This window comes from Anabrus simplex, chromosome 1, assembly GCF_040414725.1.
Source record: "Anabrus simplex isolate iqAnaSimp1 chromosome 1, ASM4041472v1, whole genome shotgun sequence".
NCBI lineage: Eukaryota > Metazoa > Arthropoda > Insecta > Orthoptera > Tettigoniidae > Anabrus > Anabrus simplex.
The window spans coordinates 1,795,521,007-1,795,536,620 of NC_090265.1; the positions used below are offsets into that span (position 1 = coordinate 1,795,521,007).

Genomic DNA, 15,614 nt, shown 5'->3' on the forward strand with positions numbered 1-15,614 from the left:
CGTGCTGTGTACTGAGTAGTCTAACCTCGCTGCATAGGGGACGTAGCTCGGATGGTAGGGTGCTCGCTTAGCATGCGAGAGGTACCAGGGTCGAAATCTGGCGACTATAACTTTTATTCACTCTTTCAGTTCGGAACACACACTACGTGCCTAGTACGGAGTAGTCTAACCTCGCTGCATAGGGGACGTAGCTCAGTTGGTAGAGCGCTCGATTAGCATGCGAGAGGTACCAGGATCGATACCTGGCGTCTCCAATTTTTATTCACTCTTTCAGTTCGGAACACACACTACGTGCTGTGTACGGAGTAGTCTTACCTCGCTGCATAGGGGACGTAGCTCAGTTGGTAGAGAGCTCGCTTAGCATGCGAGAGGTACCGGGATCGATATCTGGCGACTATAATTTTTATTCACTCTTTGAGTTCGGAACACACACTACGTGCTGTGTACGGAGTAGTCTAACCTCGCTGCATAGGGGACGTAGCTCGGATGGTAGGGTGCTCGCTTAGCATGCGAGAGGTACCAGGATCGATACATGGCGACTCCAATTTTTATTCAATCTTTGAGTTCGGGACACACACTACGTGCTGTGTACGGAGTGCTGACCTCGCTGCATAGGGGACGTAGCTCAGATGGCAAAGCGCTCGCTTAGCATGCGAGAGGTACCAGGATCGATATCTGGCGTCTCCAATTTTCATTCACTCTTTGAGTTCGGAACACACAGAACGTGCTGTTTACGGAGTAGTCTAACCTCGGTGCATAGGGGACGAAGCTTTGATGGTAGAGCGCTCGCTTAGCATGCTAGAAGTACCAGGATCGATACCTGGCGTCTCCAATATCAATTCACTCTTTGAGTTCGGAACACACACTACGTGCTGTGTGCGAAGTAGTCTAACCTCGCTGCATATCGGACGTAGGTCGGATGGTAGGGTGCTCGCTTAGCATGCGAGAGGTACCAGGATCGATACCTGGCGTCTCCAATTTTTATTCATTCTTTCAGTTCGGAACACACACAACGTGCTGTGTACGGAGTAGTGTAATCTAGCTGCGCAGGGAGCGTAGCTCAGTTGGTAGAGCGCTCGCTTAGCATGCGAGAGGTACCAGGATCGATACCTGGCGTCTCCAAATCATGTTCACTCTTTCAGTTCGGAACACACACTACGTGCTGTGTACGGAGTAGTCAAACCTCGCTGCCTAGGGGACGTAGCTCAGACGGTAGAGCGCTCGCCTTGCGTGCGAGGGGTACCAGGATCGATACCTGGCGACTCCAATTTTTATTCAATCTTTGAGTTCGGGACACACACTACGTGCTGTGTACTGAGTGCTGACCTCGCTGCATAGGGGACGTAGCTCAGATGGTAGAGCGCTCGCTTAGCATGCGAGAGGTACCAGGATCGATACCTGGCGTCTCCAATTCTTGTTCACTCTTTGAGTTCGGAACACACACTACATGCTGTGTACGGAGTAGTCTAACCTCGCTGCGTAGGGGACGTAACTCAGATGGTAGAGCGCTCGCTTAGCATGCGATAGGTACCAGGATCGTTACCTGGCGACTCCAATTTTTATTCACCCTTTGAGTTCGGAACACACACTACGTGCTGTGTACTGAGTAGTGTAACCTCGCTGCATAGGGGCGTAGCTCAGATGGTATAGCGCTCGCATAGCATGCGAGAGGTACCAGGATCGATACCTGGCGTCTCCAATTTCTATTCACCCTTTGAGTTCGGAACACACACTACGTGCTGTGTACTGAGTAGTGTAACTTCGCTGCATAGGGGACGTAGCTCAGATGGTAGATCGCTCGCTTAGCATGCGAGAGGTACCAGGATCGATACCTGGCGTCTCCAATTTCTATTCTCTCTTTGAGTTCGGTACACACACGACGTGCTGTGTACTGAGTGGTGTAACCTCGCTGCATAGGGGCCGTAGCTCAGATGGTAGAGCGCTCGCTTAGCATGCGAGAGGTACCATGGACGAAATCTTGCGACTATAATTTTTATTCACTCTTTCAGTTCGGAACACACACTACGTGCCTAGTACGGAGTAGTCTAACCTCGCTGCATAGGGGACGTAGCTCAGTTGGTAGAGCGCTCGCTTAGCATGCGAGAGGTACCAGGATCGATACCTGGCGTCTCCAATTTTTATTCACTCTTTCAGTTCGGAACACACACTACGTGCTGTGTACGGAGTAGTCTAACCTCGCTGCATAGGGGACGTAGCTCAGTTGGTAGAGCGCTCGCTTAGCATGCGAGAGGTACCGGGATCGATATCTGGCGACTATAATTCTTATTCACTCTTTGAGTTCGGAACACACACTACGTGCTGTGTACGGAGTAGTCTAACCTCGCTGCATAGGGGCGTAGCTCGGATGGTAGGGTGCTCGCTTAGCATGCGAGAGGTACCAGGATCGATACATGGCGACTCCAATTTTTATTCAATCTTTGAGTTCGGGACACACACTACGTGCTGTGTACGGAGTGCTGACCTCGCTGCATAGGGGACGTAGCTCAGATGGTAAAGCGCTCGCTTAGCATGCGAGAGGTACCAGGATCGATACCTGGCGTCTCCAATTTTCATTCACTCTTTGAGTTGGGAACACACAGAACGTGCTGTTTACGGAGTAGTCTAACCTCGGTGCATAGGGGACGAAGCTTTGATGGTAGAGCGCTCGCTTAGCATGCTAGAAGTACCAGGATCGATACCTGGCGTCTCCAATATCAATTCACTCTTTGAGTTCGGAACACACACTACGTGCTGTGTGCGAAGTAGTCTAACCTCGCTGCATATCGGACGTAGGTCGGATGGTAGGGTGCTCGCTTAGCATGCGAGAGGTACCAGGATCGATACCTGGCGTCTCCAAGTTTTATTCACTCTTTCAGTTCGGAACACACACAACGTGCTGTGTACGGAGTAGTGTAATCTAGCTGCGCAGGGAGCGTAGCTCAGTTGGTAGAGCGCTCGCTTAGCATGCGAGAGGTACCAGGATCGATACCTGGCGTCTCCAAATCATATTCACTCTTTCAGTTCGGAACACACACTACGTGCTGTGTACGGAGTAGTCAAACCTCGCTGCATAGGGGACGTAGCTCAGACGGTAGAGCGCTCGCCTTGCGTGCGAGAGGTACCAGGATCGATACCTGGCGACTCCAATTTTTATTCAATCTTTGAGTTCGGGACACACACTACGTGCTGTGTACTGAGTGCTGACCTCGCTGCATAGGGGACGTAGCTCAGATGGTAGAGCGCTCGCTTAGCATGCGAGAGGTACCAGGATCGATACCTGGCGTCTCCAATTCTTGTTCACTCTTTGAGTTCGGAACACACACTACATGCTGTGTACGGAGTAGTCTAACCTCGCTGCGTAGGGGACGTAACTCAGATGGTAGAGCGCTCGCTTAGCATGCGGTAGGTACCAGGATCGTTACCTGGCGACTCCAATTTTTATTCACCCTTTGAGTTCGGAACACACACTACGTGCTGTGTACTGAGTAGTGTAACCTCGCTGCATAGGGGACGTAGCTCAGATGGTAGAGCGCTCGCTTAGCATGCGAGAGGTACCAGGATCGATACCTGGCGTGTGCAATTTCTATTCACCCTTTGAGTTCGGAACACACACTACGTGTTGTGTACTGAGTAGTGTAACCTCGCTGCACAGCGGCCGTAGCTCAGTTGGTAGAGCGCTCGCTTAGCATGCGAGAGGTACCAGGGTCGAAATCTGGCGACTATAATTTTTATTCCATCTTTCAGTTCGGAACACACACTACGTGCTGTGTACGGAGTAGTCTAACCTCGCTGCATACGGGACGTAGCTCAGTTCGTAGAGCGCTCGCTTAGCAAGCGAGAGGTACCAGGATCGATACCTGGCGTCTCCAATTTTTATTCACTCTCTTTCAGTTCGGAACACACACTACGTGCTGTGTACGGAGTAGTCTAACCTCGCTGCATAGGGGACGTAGCTCAGTTGGTAGAGCGCTCGCTTAGCATGCGAGAGGTACAAGGATCGATACCTGGCGACTGTAATTTTTATTCAATCTTTGAGTTCGGAACACACACTACGTGCTGTGTACGGAGTAGTCTAACTTCGCTGCATAGGGGACGTAGCTCAGATGGTAGAGCGCTCGCTTAGCATGCGAGAGGTACCAGGATCGATACCGGGCGACTCCAATTTTTATTCAATCTTTGAGTTCGGGACACAAAATACGTGCTGTGTACGGAGTGCTGTCCTCGCTGCATAGGGGACGTAGCTCAGATGGTAGAGCGCTCGCTCAGCATGCGAGAGGTACCAGGATCGATACCTGGCGTCTCCAATTTTCATTCACTCTTTGAGTTCGGAACACACAGTACGTGCTGTTTACGGAGTAGTCTAACCTCGCTGCATAGGGGACGAAGCTTTGATGGTAGAGCGCTCGCTTAGCATGCTAGAAGTACCAGGATCGGTACCTGGCGTCTCCAATATAAATTCACTCTTTGAGTTCGGAACACACACTACGTGCTGTGTACGAAGTAGTCTAACCTCGCTGCATATCGGAGGTAGGTCGGATGGTAGGGTGCTCGCTTAGCATGCGAGAGGTACCACGATCGATACCTGGCGTCTCCAATTCTTATTCACTCTTTCAGTTCGGAACACACACTACGTGCTGTGTACGGAGTGCTGACCTCGCTGCATAGGGGACGTAGCTCAGTTGGTAGAGCGCTCGCTTAGCATGCGAGAGGTACCAGTATCGATATCTGGCGACTATAATTTTTATTCACTCTTTGAGTTCGGAACACACACTACGTGCTGTGTACGGAGTAGTCTAACCTCGCTGCATAGGGGACGTAGGTCGGATGGTAGGGTGCTCGTTTAGCATGCGAGAGGTACTACGATCGATAGCTGGCGTCTCCAATTTTTATTCACTCTTTCAGTTCGGACACACACAACGTGCTGTGTACGGAGTAGTCTAATCTAGCCGCGCAGGGAGCGGAGCTCAGATGGTAGAGCGCTCGCTTAGCATGCGAGAGGTACCGGGATCGATACCTGGCGTCTCCAATTCTTATTCACTCTTTGAGTTCGGAACACACACTATGTGCTGTGTATGGAGTAGTCTAACCTCGCTGCATAGGGGACGTAGCTCAGTTGGTAGAGCGCTCGCTTAGCATGCGAGAGGTACCAGGATCGATACCTGGCGTCTCCAAATCATATTCATTCTTTCAGTTCGGAACACACACTACGTGCTGTGTACGGAGTAGTCTAACCTCGCTGCATAGGGGACGTAGCTCGGATGGTAGGGTGCTCGCTTAGCATGCGAGAGGTACCGGGATCGATACCTGGCGACTCCAATTTTTATTCAATCTTTGAGTTCGGGACACACACTACGTGCTGTGTACGGAGTCCTAACCTCGCTGCATAGGGGACGTAGCTCAGATGGTACAGCGCTCGCTTAGCATGCGAGAGGTACCAAGATCGATACCTGGCGTCTCCAATTTTTATTCACTCTCTCAGTTCGGAACACACAGTACGTGCTGTTTACGGAGTAGTCTAACCTCGCTGCATAGGGACGAAGCTTTGATGGTAGAGCGCTCGCTTAGCATGCTAGAAGTACCAGGATCGATACATGGCGTCTCCAATATCAATTCACTCTTTGAGTTCGGAACACACACTACGTGCTGTGTACGAAGTAGTCTAACCTCGCTGCATGGGGGTCTTAGCTCAGACGGTAGAGCGCTCGCTTTGCGTGCGAGATGTACCAGGATCGATACCTGGCGACTCCAATTTTTATTCAATCTTTGAGTTCGGGACACACACTACGTGCTGTGTACGGAGTGCTGACCTCGCTGCATAGGGGACGTAGCTCAGTTAGTAGAGCGCTCGCTTAGCATGCGAGAGGTACCAGTATCGATATCTGGCGACAAAAATTTTTATTCACTCTTTGAGTTCGGAACACACACTACGTGCTGTGTACGGAGTGGTCTAACCTCGCTGCATAGTGGACGTAGGTCGGATGGTAGGGTGCTCGTTTAGCATGCGAGAGGTACTACGATCGATACCTGGCGTCTCCAATTTTTATTCACTCTTTCAGTTCGGAACACACACAACGTGCTGTGTACGGAGTAGTCTAATCTAGCTGCGCGGGGGGCGTAGCTCAGATGGTAGAGCGCTCGCTTAGCATGCGAGAGGTACCAGGATCGATACGTGGCGTCTCGAATTTTCATTCACCCTTTGAGTTCGGAACACACACTATGTGCTGTGTATGGAGTAGTCTAACCTCGCTGCATAGGGGACGTAGCTCAGTTGGTAGAGCGCTCGCTTAGCATGCGAGAGGTACCAGGATCGATACCTGGCGTCTCCGATTCTTATTCACTCTTTCAGTTCGGAACACACACTACGCGCTGTGTACGGAGTAGTCTAACCTCGCTGCATAGGGGACGTAGCTCAGACGGTAGAGCGCACTCTTTGCGTGCGAGAGGTACCAGGATCGATACATGGCGACTCCAATTTTTATTCAATCTTTGAGTTCGGGACACACACTACGTGCTGTGTACGGAGTGCTGACCTCGCTGCATAGGGGACGTAGCTCAGATGGTAGAGCGCTCGCTTAGCGTGCGAGAGGTAACAGGATCGATACCTGGCGTCTCCAATTCTTATTCACTCTTTGAGTTCGGAACACACACTACGTGCTGTGTACGGCGTAGTCTAACCTCGCTGCGTAGGGGACGTAACTCAGATGGTAGAGCGCGCGCTTAGCATGCGATAGGTACCAGGATCGTTACCTGGCGACTCCAATTTTTATTCACTCTTTGAGTTCGGAACACACAGTACGTGCTGTTTACGGAGTAGTCTAACCTCGCTGCATAGGGGACGAAGCTTTGATGGTAGAGCGCTCGCTTAGCATGCTAGAAGTACCAGGATCGATACCTGGCGTCTCCAATATCAATTCACTCTTTGAGTTCGGAATACACACTACGTGCTGTGTACTGAGTAGTGCAACCTCGCTGCATAGGGGACGTAGCTCAGATGGTAGAGCGCTCGCTTAGCATGCGAGAGGTACCAGGATCGATACCTGGCGTCTCCAATTCTTATTCACTCTTTCACTTCGGAACACAAACTACGTGCTGTGTACGGAGTAGTCTAACCTCGCTGCATAGGGCGTAGCTCGGACGGTAGAGCGCTCGCTTTGCGTGCGAGATGTACCAGGATCGACACCTGGCGACTCCAATTTTTATTCAATTTTTGAGTTCGGGACACACACTACGTGCTGTGTACGGAGTGCTGACCTCGCTGCATAGGGGACGTAGCTCAGTTGGTAGAGCGAACGCTTAGCATGCGAGAGGTACCAGTAATGATATCTGGCGACTATAATTTTTATTCACTCTTTGAGTTCGGAACACACACTGCGTGCTGTGTACGGAGTAGTCTAACCTCGCTGCATAGGGGACGTAGGTCGGATGGTAGGGTGCTCGTTTAGCATGCGAGAGGTACTACGATCGATACCTGGCGTCTCCTATTTTTATTCACTCTTTCAGTTCGGAACACACACAACGTGCTGTGTACGGAGTAGTCTAATCTCGCTGCGCAGGGGGCGTAGCTCAGATGGTAGAGCGCTCGCTTAGCATGCGAGGGGTACCAGGATCGATACCTGGCGTCTCCAATTTTTATTCACCCTTTGAGTTCGGAACACACACTATGTGCTGTGTACGGAGTAGTCTAACCTCCCTGCATAGGGGACGTAGCTCAGTTGGTAGAGCGCTCGCTTAGCATGCGAGAGGTACCAGGATCGATACCTGGCGTCTCCAATTTCTATTCACCCTTTGAGTTCGGAACACACACTACGTGCTGTGTACTGAGTAGTGTAACCTCGCTGCATAGGGGACGTAGCTCAGATGGTAGAGCGCTCGCTTTGCATGCGAGAGGTAGCAGGGTCGAAATCTGGTGACTATAATTTTTATTCACTCTTTCAGTTCGGAACACACACTACGTGCTGTGTACGGAGTAGTCTAACCGCGCTGCATAGGGGACGTAGCTCAGTTGGTAGAGCGCTCGCTTAGCATGCGAGAGGTACCAGGATCGATACCTGGCGTCTCCAATTTTTATTCACTCTTTCAGTTCGGAACACACACTACGTGCTGTGTACGGAGTAGTCTAACCTCGCTGCATAGGGGACGTAGCTCAGTTGGTAGAGCGCTCGCTTAGCATGCGAGAGGAACCAGGATCGATATCTGGCGACCATAATTTTTATTCACTCTTTGAGTTCATAACACACACTCCGTGCTGTGTACGGAGTAGTCTAACCTCGCTGCATAGGGGACGTAACTCGGATGGTAGGGTGCTCGCTTAGCATGCGAGAGGTTCCAGGATCGATACCTGGCGACTCCAATTTTTATTCAATCTTTGAGTTCGGGACACACACTACGTGCTGTATACGGAGTGCTGACCTCGCTGCATAGGGGACGTAGCTCAGATGGTAGAGCGCTCGCTTAGCATGCGAGAGGTACCAGGATCGATACCTGGCGTCTCCAATTTCTATTCACTCTTTCAGTTCGGAACACACACTACGTACTGTGTACTGAGTAGTGTAACCTCGCTGCATTGGGGCCGTAGCTCAGATGGTAGAGCGCTCGCTCAGCATGCGAGAGGTACCAGGATCTATACCCAGCGTCTCCAATTTTTATTCACTCTTTCAGTTACGAACACACACTACGTGCTGTGTACGGAGTAGTCTAACCTCGCTGCATAAGGGACGTAGCTCAGATGGTAGAGTGTTCGCTTAGCATGCGAGAGGTACCAGGATCGATACCTGGCGTCTCCAATTTTTATTCACTCTTTGAGTTCGGAACACACACTACGTGCTGTGTACGGAGTAGTCGAACCACGCTGCATAGGTGACGTAGCTCAGATGGTAGAGCGCTCGCTTAGCATGCGAGAGGTACCAGGATCGATACCCGGCCTCTCCAATTTTTATTCACTCTTTGAGTTAGGAACACACGCTACGTACTGTGTACGGAGTAGTCTAGCCTCGCTGCATAGGTGACGTAGCTCAGATGGTAGAGCGCTTGCTTAGCATGCGAGAGGTACCAGGATCGATACCTGGCGTCTCTAATTTTTATTCGCTCCTTGAGTTCGGAACACACACTACGTGCTGTGTACGGAGAAGTCTAACCTCACTGCATAGGGGACGTAGCTCAGATGGTAGAGCCCTCGCTTAGCATGCAAGAGGTACCAGGATCGATTCCTGGCCTCTCCAATTTATATTCACTCTTTCAGTTCGGAACACACACTACGTGCTGTGTACGGAATAGTCTAACCTAGCTGCTTAGGGGACGTAGCTCAGATGGTAGAGCGCTCGCTTAGCATGCAAGAAGTACCAGGATCGATACCTGGAGTCTCCAAATTTTATTCACTCTTTGAGTTCGGAACACACACTACGTGCTGTGTACGGAGTAGTCTAACTCGCTGCATAGGGGACGTAGCTCACATGGTAGAGCGCTCGCTTAGCATGCGAGAGGTACCAGGATCGATACCCGGCGTCTCCAATTTATATTCACCCTTTGAGTTCGGAACACACGCTACGTGCTGTGTACGGAGTAGTCTAGCCTCGCTACGTGGTGACGTAGCTCAGATGGTGGAGCGCTCGCTTAGCATGCGAGAAGTACCAGGATCGATACCTGGCGTCTCCAATTTTTATTCACTCTTTGAGTTCGGAACACACACTACGTGCTGTGTACGGAGTAGTCTAACGGCGCTGCGTGGGGGAGGTAGCTCAGATGGTAGAGCGCTCGCTTAGCATGCGAGAGGTACCAGGATCGATACCTGGCGTCTCCATTTTTTATTCACTCTTTGAGTTCCGAACACTCACTATGTGCTGTGTACGGAGTAGTCTAACCTCGCTTCGTAGGGGAGGAAGCTCAGATGGTAGAGCGCTCGCTTAGCATGCGAGAGGTACCAGGATCGATACCTGGCGTCTCCAATTTTTATTCACTCTTTCAGTTCGGAACACACACTACGTGCTGTGTGCGGAATAGTTTAACCTCGCTGCATAGGGGACGTAGCTCAGATGGTAGAATGCTCGCTTAGCATGCTAGAAGTACCAGGATCGATACCTGGCGTCTCCAATATCAATTCACTCTTTGAGATCGGAACACACACTACGTGCTGTGTACGAAGTAGTCTAACCTCGCTGCATAGGGGACGTAGATCGGATGGTAGGGTGCTCGCTTAGCATGCGAGAGGTACCAGGATCGATACCTGGCGTCTCCAATTCTTATTCACTCTTTCAGTTCGGAACACACACTACGTGCTGTGTACGGAGTAGTCTAACCTCGCTGCATAGGGGACGTAGCGCAGACGGTAGAGCGCTCGCTTAGCGTGCGAGAGGTACGAGGATCGATACATGGCGACTCCAATTTCTATTCAAACTTTGAGTTCGGGACACACACTACGTGCTGTGTACGGAGTGCTGACCTCGCTGCATAGGGGACGTAGCTCAGTTGGTCGAGCCCTCGCTTGGCATGCGACAGGTACCAGGATCGAAATCTGGCGACTATAATTTTTATTCACCCTTCGAGTTCGGACAACACACTACGTGCTGTGTACGGAGTAGTCTAACCTCGCTGCATAGGGGACGTAGGTCGGATGGTAGGGTGCTCGTTTAGCATGCGAGAGGTACTACGATCGATACCTTGCGTCTCCAATTTTTATTCTCTCTTTCAGTTCGGAACACACACTACGTGCTGTGTACGGAGTAGTCTAACCTCGCTGCATAGGGGACGTAGCTCAGACGGTAGAGCGCTCGCTTTGCGTGCGAGAGGTACCAGGATCGATACCTGGCGACTCGCATTTTATTCAATCTTTGAGTTCGGGACACACACTACGTGCTGTGTACGGAGTGCTGACCTCGCTGCATAGGGGACGTAGCTCAGATGGCAGATCGCTCGCTTAGCATGCGAGAGGTACCAGGATCGAGACCTGGCGTCTCCAATTCTTATTCACTCTTTGAGTTCGGAACACACACTACGTGCTGTGTACGGAGTACTCTAACCTCGCTGCGTAGGGGACGTAACACAGATGGTAGAGCGCTCGCTTAGCATGCGATAGGTACCAGGATCGTTACCTGGCGACTCCAATTTTTATTCACCCTTTGAGTTCGGAACACACACTACGTGCTGTGTACTGAGTAGTGTAACCTCGCTGCATAGGGGACGTAGCTCAGAAGGTAGAGCGCTCGCTTAGCATGCGAGAGGTACCAGGATCGATACCTGGCGACTCCAATTTCTATTCACCCTTTGAGTTCGGAACACACACTACGTGCTGTGTACTGAGTAGTGTAACTTCGCTGCATAGGGGACGTAGCTCGGATGGTAGAGCGCTCGCTTAGCATGCGAGAGGTACCAGGATCGATACCTGGCGTCTCCAATTTTTATTCACTCTTTCAGTTCGGAACACACACTACGTTCTGTGTACGGAGTAGTCTAACCTCGCTGCATAGGGGACGTAGCTCAGTTGGTAGAGCGCTCGCTTAGCATGCGAGAGGTACCAGGATCGATATCTGGCGACTATAATTTTTATTCACTCTTTGAGTTCGGAACACACTCTACGTGCTGTGTACGGAGTAGTCTAACCTCGCTGCATAGGGGACGTAGCTCGGATGGTAGGGTGCTCGCTTAGCATGCGAGAGGTACCAGGATCGATACCTCGCGACTCCAACTTTTATTCAATCTTTTAGTTCGGGAAACACACTACGTGCTGTGTACGGAGTGCTGACCTCGCTGCATAGGGGACGTAGCTCAGATGGTAGAGCGCTCGCTTAGCACGCGAGAGGTACCAGGATCGATACCTGGCGTCTCCAATTTTCATTCACTCTTTGAGTTCGGAACACACAGTACGTGCTGTTTACGGAGTAGTCTAACCTCGCTGCATAGGGGACGAAGCTTTGATGGTAGAGCGCTCGCTTAGCATGCTAGAAGTACCAGGATCGATACCCGGCGTCTCCAATATCAATTCACTCTTTGAGTTCGGAACACACACTACGTGCTGTGTACGAAGTAGTCTAACGTCGCTGCATATCGGACGTAGGTCGGATGGTAGGGTGCTCGCTTAGCATGCGAGAGGTACCGGGATCGATACCTGGCGACTCCAATTTTTATTCAATCTTTGAGTTCGGGACACACACTACGTGCTGTGTACGGAGTGCTGACCTCGCTGCATAGGGGACGTAGCTCAGATGGTACAGCGCTCGCTTAGCATGCGACAGGTACCAAGATCGATACCTGGCGTCTCCAATTTTTATTCACTCTTTGAGTTCGGAACACACAGTACGTGCTGTTTACGGAGTAGTCTAACCTCGCTGCATAGGGACGAAGCTTTGATGGTAGAGCGCTCGCTTAGCATGCTAGAAGTACCAGGATCGATACATGGCGTCTCCAATATCAATTCACTCTTTGAGTTCGGAACACACACTACGTGCTGTGTACGAAGTAGTCTAACCTCGCTGCATGGGGGTCTTAGCTCAGACGGTAGAGCGCTCGCTTTGCGTGCGAGAGGTACCAGGATCGATACCTGGCGACTCCAATTTTTATTCAATCTTTGAGTTCGGGACACACACTACGTGCTGTGTACGGAGTGCTGACCTCGCTGCATAGGGGACGTAGCTCAGTTAGTAGAGCCCTCGCTTAGCATGCGAGAGGTACCAGTATCGATATCTGGCGACTATAGTTTTTATTCACTCTTTGAGTTCGGAACACACTCTACGTGCTGTGTACGGAGTAGTCTAACCTCGCTGCGTAGGGGACGTAGGTCGGATAGTAGGGTGCTCGTTTAGCATGCGAGAGGTACTACGATCGATACCTGGCGTCTCCTATTTTTATTCACTCTTTCAGTTCGGAACACACACAACGTGCTGTGTACGGAGTAGTCTAATCTAGCTGCGCAGGGGGCGTAGCTCAGATGGTAGAGCGCTCACTTAGCATGCGAGAGGTAACAGGATCGATACCTGGCGTCTCCAATTCTTATTCACTCTTTGAGTTCGGAACACACACTACGTGCTGTGTACGGCGTAGTCTAACCTCGCTGCGTAGGGGACGTAACTCAGATGGTAGAGCGCTCGCTTAGCATGCGAGAGGTACCAGGATCGATACCTGGCGACTCCAATTTTTATTCAATCTTTGAGTTCGGGACACACACTACGTGCTGCGTACGGAGTGCTGACCTCGCTGCATAGGGAACGTAGCTCAGATGGTAGAGCGCCTGCTTAGCATGCGAGAGGTACCAGGATCGATACCTGGCGTCTCCAATTTTTATTCACTCTTTGAGTTCGGAACACACAGTACGTGCTGTTTACGGAGTAGTCTGACCTCGCTGCATAGGGGACGAAGCTTTGATGGTAGAGCGCTCGCTTAGCATGCTAGAAGTACCAGGATCGATACCTGGCGTCTCCAATATCAATTCACTCTTTGAGTTCGGAACACACACTACGTGCTGTGTACTGAGTAGTGCAACCTCGCTGCGTATGGGACGTAGCTCAGATGGTAGAGCGCTCGCTTAGCATGCGAGAGTTACCAGGATCGATACCTGGCGTCTCCAATTCTTATTCACTCTTTCACTTCGGAACACAAACTGCGTGCTGTGTACGGAGTAGTCTAACCTCGCTGCATAGGGACTTAGCTCTGACGGTAGAGCGCTCGCTTTGCGTGCGAGAGGTACCAGGATCGATACCTGGCGACTCCAATTTTTATTCAATTTTTGAGTTCGGGACACACACTATGTGCTGTGTACGGAGTGCTGACCTCGGTGCATAGGGGACGTAGCTCAGTTGGTAGAGCGAACGCTTAGGATGCGAGAGGTACCAGTAATGATATCTGGCGACTATAATTTTTATTCACTCTTTGAGTTCGGAACACTCACTGCGTGCTGTGTACGGAGTAGTCTAACCTCGCTGCATAATGGACGTAGGTCGGATGGTAGGGTGCTCGTTTAGCATGCGAGAGGTACTACGATCGATACCTGGCGTCTCCTATTTTTATTCACTCTTTCAGTTCGGAACACACACTACGCGCTGTGTACGGAGTAGTCTAAACTCGCTGCATAGGGGACGTAGCTCAGACGGTAGAGCGCTCGCTTTGCGTGCGAGAGGTACCAGGATCGATACCTGGCGTCTCCAATTCTTATTCACTCTTTCAGTTCGGTACACACACTACGCGCTGTGTACGGAGTAGTCTAAACTCGCTGCATAGGGGACGTAGCTCAGACGGTAGAGCGCTCGCTTTGCGTGCGAGAGGTACCAGGATCGATACCTGGCGACTCCAATTTTTATTCAATCTTTGGGTTCGGGACACACACTACGTACTGTGTACTGAGTAGTGCAACCTCGCTGCATATGGGACGTAGCTCAGATGGTAGAGCGCCCGGTTAGCATGCGAGAGGTACCAGGATCGATACCTGGCGTCTCCAATTCTTATTCACTCTTTCAGTTCGGAACACACACTATGTGCTGTGTACGGAGTAGTCTAACCTGGCTGCATAGGGGACGTAGCTCAGTTGGTAGAGCGCTCGCTTAGCATGCGAGAGGTACCAGGATCGATACCTGGCGTCTCCAATTCTTATTCACTCTTTCAGTTCGGAACACACACTACGCGCTGTGTACGGAGTAGTCTAAACTCGCTGCATAGGGGACGTAGCTCAGACGGTAGAGCGCTCGCTTTGCGTGCGAGAGGTACATGTATCGATACCTGGCGACTCCAATTTTTATTCAATCTTTGGGTTCGGGACACACACTACGTGCTGTGTACTGAGTGCTGACCTCGCTGCATAGGGGACGTAGCTCAGATGGTAGAGCGCTCGCTTAGCATGCGAGAGGTACCAGGATCGATACCTGGCGTCTCCAATTCTTGTTCACTCTTTGAGTTCGGAACACACACTACGTGCTGTGTACGGAGTAGTCTAACCTCGCTGCGTAGGGGACGTAACTCAGGTGGTAGAGCGCTCGCTTAGCATGCGAGAGGTACCAGGATCGATATCTGGCGACTATAATTTTTATTCACTCTTTGAGTTCGGAACACACACTACGTGCTGTGTACGGAGTAGTGTAACCTCGCTGCATAGGGGACGTAACTCAGATGGTAGAGCGCTCGCTTAGCATGCGAGAGGTACCAGGATCGATACCTGGCGTCTCCAATTTCTATTCACCCTTTGAGTTCGGAACACACACTACGTGCTGTGTACTGAGTAGTGTAACTTCGCTGCATAAGGGACGTAGCTCAGATGGTAGATCGCTCGCTTAGCATGCGAGAGGTACCAGGATCGATACCTGGCGTCTCCAATTTCTATTCTCTCTTTGAGTTCGGTACACACACTACGTGCTGTGTACTGAGTGGTGTAACCTCGCTTCATAGGGGCCGTAGCTCAGATGGTAGAGCGCTCGCTTAGCATGCGAGAGGTACCAGGGTCGAAATCTGGCGACTATAATTTTTATTCACTCTTTCAGTTCGGAACACACACTACGTGCCTAGTACGGTGTAGTCTAACCTCGCTGCATAGGGGACGTAGCTCAGTTGGTAGAGCGCTCGCTTAGCATGCGAGAGGTACCAGCATCGATACCTGGCGTCTCCAATTTTTATTCACTCTTTCAGTTCGGAACACACACTAC

General features: G+C 51.0%; 26 non-coding genes across 26 annotated transcripts; all 26 read left to right on the plus strand.

Moving 5' to 3' along the window:
- Window positions 1-181: 181 nt before the first annotated feature.
- TRNAA-AGC (transfer RNA alanine (anticodon AGC)) lies at window positions 182-254 on the plus strand. The gene has a single exon. It is a non-coding gene; the product is annotated as a tRNA-Ala (tRNA).
- A 795-nt stretch (window positions 255-1,049) lies between these two features.
- TRNAA-AGC (transfer RNA alanine (anticodon AGC)) lies at window positions 1,050-1,122 on the plus strand. The gene has a single exon. It is a non-coding gene; the product is annotated as a tRNA-Ala (tRNA).
- Window positions 1,123-1,337: 215 nt separating this feature from the next.
- TRNAA-AGC (transfer RNA alanine (anticodon AGC)) lies at window positions 1,338-1,410 on the plus strand. Its single transcript has one exon. It is a non-coding gene; the product is annotated as a tRNA-Ala (tRNA).
- Window positions 1,411-1,771: 361 nt separating this feature from the next.
- On the plus strand, window positions 1,772-1,844 carry TRNAA-AGC (transfer RNA alanine (anticodon AGC)). Its single transcript has one exon. It is a non-coding gene; the product is annotated as a tRNA-Ala (tRNA).
- A 217-nt stretch (window positions 1,845-2,061) lies between these two features.
- On the plus strand, window positions 2,062-2,134 carry TRNAA-AGC (transfer RNA alanine (anticodon AGC)). Its single transcript has one exon. It is a non-coding gene; the product is annotated as a tRNA-Ala (tRNA).
- A 359-nt stretch (window positions 2,135-2,493) lies between these two features.
- On the plus strand, window positions 2,494-2,566 carry TRNAA-AGC (transfer RNA alanine (anticodon AGC)). The gene has a single exon. It is a non-coding gene; the product is annotated as a tRNA-Ala (tRNA).
- Window positions 2,567-2,928: 362 nt separating this feature from the next.
- On the plus strand, window positions 2,929-3,001 carry TRNAA-AGC (transfer RNA alanine (anticodon AGC)). The gene has a single exon. It is a non-coding gene; the product is annotated as a tRNA-Ala (tRNA).
- A 72-nt stretch (window positions 3,002-3,073) lies between these two features.
- Window positions 3,074-3,146, plus strand: TRNAA-UGC (transfer RNA alanine (anticodon AGC)). The gene has a single exon. It is a non-coding gene; the product is annotated as a tRNA-Ala (tRNA).
- A 70-nt stretch (window positions 3,147-3,216) lies between these two features.
- Window positions 3,217-3,289, plus strand: TRNAA-AGC (transfer RNA alanine (anticodon AGC)). Its single transcript has one exon. It is a non-coding gene; the product is annotated as a tRNA-Ala (tRNA).
- A 212-nt stretch (window positions 3,290-3,501) lies between these two features.
- Window positions 3,502-3,579, plus strand: TRNAA-AGC (transfer RNA alanine (anticodon AGC)). The gene has a single exon. It is a non-coding gene; the product is annotated as a tRNA-Ala (tRNA).
- Window positions 3,580-4,231: 652 nt separating this feature from the next.
- On the plus strand, window positions 4,232-4,304 carry TRNAA-AGC (transfer RNA alanine (anticodon AGC)). The gene has a single exon. It is a non-coding gene; the product is annotated as a tRNA-Ala (tRNA).
- Window positions 4,305-5,098: 794 nt separating this feature from the next.
- On the plus strand, window positions 5,099-5,171 carry TRNAA-AGC (transfer RNA alanine (anticodon AGC)). The gene has a single exon. It is a non-coding gene; the product is annotated as a tRNA-Ala (tRNA).
- Window positions 5,172-6,253: 1,082 nt separating this feature from the next.
- Window positions 6,254-6,326, plus strand: TRNAA-AGC (transfer RNA alanine (anticodon AGC)). Its single transcript has one exon. It is a non-coding gene; the product is annotated as a tRNA-Ala (tRNA).
- Window positions 6,327-6,541: 215 nt separating this feature from the next.
- TRNAA-AGC (transfer RNA alanine (anticodon AGC)) lies at window positions 6,542-6,614 on the plus strand. Its single transcript has one exon. It is a non-coding gene; the product is annotated as a tRNA-Ala (tRNA).
- A 362-nt stretch (window positions 6,615-6,976) lies between these two features.
- Window positions 6,977-7,049, plus strand: TRNAA-AGC (transfer RNA alanine (anticodon AGC)). Its single transcript has one exon. It is a non-coding gene; the product is annotated as a tRNA-Ala (tRNA).
- Window positions 7,050-7,552: 503 nt separating this feature from the next.
- TRNAA-AGC (transfer RNA alanine (anticodon AGC)) lies at window positions 7,553-7,625 on the plus strand. The gene has a single exon. It is a non-coding gene; the product is annotated as a tRNA-Ala (tRNA).
- A 72-nt stretch (window positions 7,626-7,697) lies between these two features.
- Window positions 7,698-7,770, plus strand: TRNAA-AGC (transfer RNA alanine (anticodon AGC)). The gene has a single exon. It is a non-coding gene; the product is annotated as a tRNA-Ala (tRNA).
- Window positions 7,771-7,987: 217 nt separating this feature from the next.
- Window positions 7,988-8,060, plus strand: TRNAA-AGC (transfer RNA alanine (anticodon AGC)). Its single transcript has one exon. It is a non-coding gene; the product is annotated as a tRNA-Ala (tRNA).
- A 360-nt stretch (window positions 8,061-8,420) lies between these two features.
- TRNAA-AGC (transfer RNA alanine (anticodon AGC)) lies at window positions 8,421-8,493 on the plus strand. The gene has a single exon. It is a non-coding gene; the product is annotated as a tRNA-Ala (tRNA).
- Window positions 8,494-9,723: 1,230 nt separating this feature from the next.
- On the plus strand, window positions 9,724-9,796 carry TRNAA-AGC (transfer RNA alanine (anticodon AGC)). Its single transcript has one exon. It is a non-coding gene; the product is annotated as a tRNA-Ala (tRNA).
- A 1,517-nt stretch (window positions 9,797-11,313) lies between these two features.
- On the plus strand, window positions 11,314-11,386 carry TRNAA-AGC (transfer RNA alanine (anticodon AGC)). The gene has a single exon. It is a non-coding gene; the product is annotated as a tRNA-Ala (tRNA).
- A 360-nt stretch (window positions 11,387-11,746) lies between these two features.
- Window positions 11,747-11,819, plus strand: TRNAA-AGC (transfer RNA alanine (anticodon AGC)). The gene has a single exon. It is a non-coding gene; the product is annotated as a tRNA-Ala (tRNA).
- Window positions 11,820-14,056: 2,237 nt separating this feature from the next.
- TRNAA-UGC (transfer RNA alanine (anticodon UGC)) lies at window positions 14,057-14,129 on the plus strand. The gene has a single exon. It is a non-coding gene; the product is annotated as a tRNA-Ala (tRNA).
- A 362-nt stretch (window positions 14,130-14,491) lies between these two features.
- TRNAA-AGC (transfer RNA alanine (anticodon AGC)) lies at window positions 14,492-14,564 on the plus strand. The gene has a single exon. It is a non-coding gene; the product is annotated as a tRNA-Ala (tRNA).
- Window positions 14,565-14,779: 215 nt separating this feature from the next.
- Window positions 14,780-14,852, plus strand: TRNAA-AGC (transfer RNA alanine (anticodon AGC)). Its single transcript has one exon. It is a non-coding gene; the product is annotated as a tRNA-Ala (tRNA).
- Window positions 14,853-15,504: 652 nt separating this feature from the next.
- Window positions 15,505-15,577, plus strand: TRNAA-AGC (transfer RNA alanine (anticodon AGC)). The gene has a single exon. It is a non-coding gene; the product is annotated as a tRNA-Ala (tRNA).
- The last annotated feature ends 37 nt before the right edge of the window (window positions 15,578-15,614 follow it).